Source organism: Piliocolobus tephrosceles, chromosome 12 (genome assembly GCF_002776525.5).
Source record: "Piliocolobus tephrosceles isolate RC106 chromosome 12, ASM277652v3, whole genome shotgun sequence".
In the NCBI taxonomy this organism is placed as follows: Eukaryota; Metazoa; Chordata; class Mammalia; order Primates; family Cercopithecidae; genus Piliocolobus; species Piliocolobus tephrosceles.
The window spans coordinates 107,525,583-107,531,335 of NC_045445.1; positions in this window are offsets into that span (position 1 = coordinate 107,525,583).

Below are 5,753 nucleotides of genomic sequence, written 5' to 3' on the forward strand. Positions count from 1 at the left end.
TGGGGAAGTGATTAAGTCATGAGGGCACCACCCTCATGGATGGAATTAGTGCGCTTATAAAAGAGCCCGAAGGAGCTTGTTCATCCCTTCTGCCGTGTGACGACGCAGAAAGAAGGAGCCATCTATGAAGCAGACAATGAGCCCTCAGCAGACACTAAATCTGCTGGCACCCTGATCTTGGACTTCCTGGCCTCCGGAACTATGAGTAGTACATTTCTGTTGTTTATAAATTTACCCAGTCTAAGGTATTTTGTAATTGCAGCCCAAATGGACTAAGACAGCTACCTTCAGGGTGTTCATTTTTGGCACGAACACCACAGCAATGACATGTCCCCAGGGCCTCACACTGGGAGGCATGTGATATCTGGTTATTAGTGATGTTAAGGTAGTGTTCACCAGGTTTCTCTGCTGCTAAGTTAGTATTTTTCCCTTTATAATTAATAAGTAATTTGTGCAGAGATACTTTGAGACTATGTAAATATCTATTTCCTCATTCAATATTTAACCCGCTAGTTTTAGCATACATCGATGATTCTTGTCTGAGTCAGTATCACTCTAATGATTGCAACATTATATTTTTTGAGTGATTTTCTGTGATTTAATACAATAACAATCAGAAATGTATTTCATTAAATTTGCCATGGAATGCTGGCCAACATTTACAAAAACATACCTGCTCTTGAATTATGGCTGCGAAACAAAAACACTTAGGATTTGAGTATTTTTGATTTTTTTTTTTTTTTTTTTTTTTTTTTGCCATATCCTGTACCGACTTCCTGGAATATTTGCTGTTAAATTCTACCAAAGGGAATAAATAGCATTGCGCCTCAAGAGAAGCTGAATGAATAAAACAATAGGCAGATACATTGGCTCGCTATTTTCAGATACTGCTGAAAGTAATTTTAGAGCCATCTGTGGCCCTGATTCTAATCTTCTGCCTTTTTCATTGTTTTTCTCATGTGAATACAATGGCTGAGGGCTGTATGGTTATCCAGCATCTTCCAGTAGCTACAAGAATGTTAGATTAAGTGTATTGTGTACCTCAGTTTCTCTAGCTATAAAATGCCCCTTGTCGTTGTAGTCTGGTCTCGGTCCCCCAGTACAATGAACTGACAGGAGGGAATGGGTTTTGTTCAGCCCCCATTGAACCACAGTTTCCTCCAATCTTTTGTTTCTCTGTCTTATTCCAGATTAAAGGGGACTACTGGCTGGGTGCGGTGGCCCAGGCCTGTAATCCCAGCATTTTGGGAGGCTGAGTGGGGAGGATTGGTTGAGCCCAGGGGTTCAAGACCAGCTTGGGTAACAAAGCGTGACCCCATCTCTACAAAAAATACAAAAATTAGGGCCAGGCATGGTGCCTCACTCCTGTAATCTCAGTACTTTGGGAGACTGAGGCAAGGATTACTTGAGCTCAGGAGTTTGAGACCAGCCTGGGCAACATGGTGAAAACCCTGTCTCTACCAAAAATACAAAAAAATTAGCTGGGCATGGTGGCACGGGCCTGTGGTCCCAGCTACTGGGAGGCTGAGGTTGGAAGATCACTTGAGCCTGGGAGGCAGAGGTCACAGTAAGCTGAGATCATGCTACTGCACTCCAGCCTGGGTGACAGAGCAAGAACCTGTTTCAAAAGAATAAAATAAAATAATAAATACAAAGATTTTTTAAAAAACAACAAAAATTAGCTGGGCATGGTGGCACATGCCTGTAGTCCCAGGTACCTGGGAGGCTGAGGTGGGAGGATCACTTGAGCCTGGGAGGTGGGGGCTGCAGTGAGCCATGATTGTGTCACTGCACTCCAGCCTGGGTGGCATATATGTATATGTGTGATATATACATATATGTGTATATGTATACATATGTGTATATGGATATATACATATACATATTATCAGTCAGCATTCTAATATAAGGAATACCCTTCCTTCTCTCCCCATTTATTTACTTATCTACTTATTATCAATATGGTTTCATGGATTTCATTTTATTTAGTGGGTTATAATCTATTCATTTCATTTTATTCAGTGGGTTATAATCTATTACTGTCCTCTTAATTTTGATGCTGAAATTGGCCCAACTTTGGACAGTGGGAGCCCCTTGAAGCTGCCTCCTTTGACCTTCTGGCATTAAAACTATACAAAAAGGTCTACTCTTTGTAGTTGTGCTGTTTCCTCCCTTATTTGTTCCATTCTGTCTACTCCTACATCTTATAATTAACTTTATTGTTTTCTGGCTTATATTTCCCATATTTCTCTTTACAAAAGTAAGAAGATACAGGTTGAGCATCCCAAATCTAAAGGCTGAAATCCAAAATGCTCCAAAATCCAAAACTTCTTGAGACATGACACATGAAGGAAATGCTTATTGAGCAGTTCTGATTGTGGAATTTTAGATTGGGGATGCTCAACCAGATTCCAAAGTTCAAGAAAATGTGAAATATGGAACACATCTGGTCCCGAGCATTTTAGATAAGAGGTAGTCAACCTGTATATGCACGTTTCCTTATTTCCCGTCTTACACAAACAGTAAGAACAGAATACTACTACTTTTTTCTTTTTCTTTCTTTTTTTTCTTTTTGAGACAGAGTCTCACTCCAGACAGGGTTGCCCAGGCTGGAGGGCAGTGGCATGATCTTGGCTCACTGCAGCCTCAACCTCCCAGGATCAAGTGATCCTCCCACCTCAGTGTCCTGGGTAGCTGGGGCCACAGGCATGCACCATCACGCCCGGCTAATTTTTGTAGAGACAGGGTCTCCCAGTGTTATTCAGGCTGGTCTTGAACTCCTGGACTCAAGTGATCCTCCTGCCTCAGCCTCCCAAAGTGCTGAGATTACAGGCATGAGCCACCACGTCCAGCCAGTGGTATTCTTTCTAAAAATACATAACCTGAATTTAATCATGAGCAAACATCAAACAAACCAAAACTGAGGGACGTCCTATAAAATAACTGGCCAATACTTTTCAAAGGTGGACTGTGTCAGATGAAAGGAGACTAAGGAAACATGATATCACAATGCGTGCTCCTGGACTGGACCCTGGTCTAGTAAAAGGGCATTAGCAGGACAACTAGCAAAATTTAACCAAAGTTTGTTCCTGTTGCTTGCAAGAAACTGGCTAGCACATATCAATGGCGCAATGCTGGGTCCAAGCAGAGTTCCTTGAGTTTAATACTAAGATTGTAGTTTATATTTATTAAGCATTCACAAACTTTATTGTGTTCTCCTACTGAATGCTAATTTTTATAGACCTGGGGTATTACTACCCCCATTATATAGATTAAAAATGCTTATTCAGAGAGATTAAGGGATTTGCCCTAGATTGTTCAACTTGTAAGTGGTAAAGCAGTGAACTGAATTCACCTGTATGACTCTTGATGCATTTTACTCACAATGCTTTTTACTGATGGCCTTCCCCAACGACTGTATTTTCCGAAGAAACCACAGAATAGTCAGTCATTCTGTCATGAAAAGGCTAGAAAAAAACCACCTGCCCAAAAGTTAGACGGCTTGATGCCACTGTATGACTCGGTTGGCATGATCATTGACCCTGGTTCCTACATGCAAAATTGTTGGTTTGATTGTCCATTAAAAAGTTAAATTTAGGCCAGGTGTGGTGGCTTATGTCTGTAATCCCAGCACTTTGGGAGGCTGAGGCAGGCAGATCACTTGAGGTCAGGAGTTCGAGACCAGCCTGGCCAATATGGTGAAACCCTGTCTCTACTAAAAATACAAAAATTAGCCAGGCATTGTGGCAGGTGCCTGTAATCCCAGCTACTTGGGAGGCTGAGGCAGGAGAATCACTTGAACCTGGGAGGCGGAGGTTGCAGTAAGCCGAGATCGCGCCACTGCACTCCAGCCTGGGTGACAGAGTGAGACTCTATCCCCCTAACAAAGTTAAGTTTAGGCTGGGTGCGCAGTGGCTCATGCCTGTAATCCCAACACTTTGGGAGGCTGAGGCTGGAGGATTGCTTGAGCCCAGGAGTTCAAGACTAGCCTGGGCAACATAGAGACCCCATCTCCACAAGAAATAAGCCAGGTGTGGTGGTACACGCCTGTGGTCCCATCTACTTGGGAGGCTGAGGTGGGAGGATAGGTTGAGCCCAGGAGGTTGATGCTGTAGAGCTGTGATTGCGTCACTGCACTCCAGCCAGGGCAACAGAGATTACAGTCTCAAAAAAAAAAAAAAAAAAAAAAAAAGGTGCATTTACAGTTTTCATATTACTTGGTATCAGTGAAAATGGATTCAGATTATTCCTTCAAAAAACACACATAACTAAAGAAAATAAAAATCAATTGTATATTATTCCTAATAGAATTAGGCCATAAGCAATATCTGCATATGTAGAATCTCAGATATTTTATAAACCCGGAACAGTCCACCAATGAGATGTAAAGTGATTGGGTTTTCTCTTTGTCAGTGGAATCATCTGCCATGAGTCTGCCTTTTCTGCCTCTCACACAAATCGACACTGTGATTTATGTTCCTGAACAAATTAGACTTAATTTAAGAGCAAATCATCAGCAACAGGTATAATAATCTTGGCAGAACATTTATTTTAATGAATTGCTCTCTGCCTAACATAGATAGAAGGATGCTGATGCCATTTACCCTATACGGATTAGTGCTGTCATGTAATTAATTTTTTTTCTTCCCTTAGAACTTAAAAGTCTCATCAGTTTTAAATTACAAAGGCATTGGTTTATTTCATAATCATAACAATCTAACATCTCTGGCAATGTTTATATAAGAAAGTTGTGAAAGACAAGTGGATTCTAACCACCCTGCAGCATGATAGGTTCCTGCTCCCTACACTTAGGCCATGTTGCATTCCATGGGGTCAGAGTGGGAACTGTTTTGGTGATAAACAGCTGAAAAACCCTCACCCCCATCACTCTGGTAGGAAGTAGGGATGGAAGAGTGATTTTAGAACAATGCAGTTTTTCTTCCTTGTGAAGCTGAGTATCAGTTTCCCTACAATTATTTATACTTCAATGAGAGGCAAAAAGAAAACCAACATTTCCTCCACTCTATGGAGGTTTCAAAGTGTAATTGTCAAGGGCATCTTGCAGTAAGTGACAACTAAATATACCCTACCTTCTCAAACCTGCCAAACTCAATGCTATTTATAAATAATTTGATGATCTTTGCAAAGAAGATGCAGAAACAGCTAATACTAAATACAAGGAAGGATCCCAGGGTCAGGGCTACAATGCTCGTAATAAAATAATCTTGCTATATAATTATGAAGTTAAAGATTCTGTTTTTTTGAAAAAGAAAACAAATTGTTACCTTAAACCTTTACCTGAAACAGTCCTTCATATTCTAACCAATTAGTTGCTTATTCATCTTTAAAAACGCTACAGAGCCGGGTGCAGTGGTGCACACCCGTAATCCCAGCTACTGGGGAGGCTGAGGTGGGAGGATCACTGGAGGCCAGGATTTCGGCCTGGCAACATAGCAAGAAGACTGGTCTCTAAAATGTTTTTAATTAAAAAAAAAAAAAGCTATAGAAAAATGTAACCCTTTCCTACAAAAAGTATGAACTCATATATTTTATATAAATTCAGTAACAAGAATGGTAATTAAAATGCCTTCCTTACATTAGTACCAAATCTCAAGAGGCAGTGAGAATAAACAAGTGTAAAAGAAACAGCATGAAATCATCTGTACAACAAAACAGCCAATTCTGATGAAAGAAAAGCCTGTTTTGTTAGGTTTTTACAATATAAAATAGATATAGTACTGCAATGACACAAA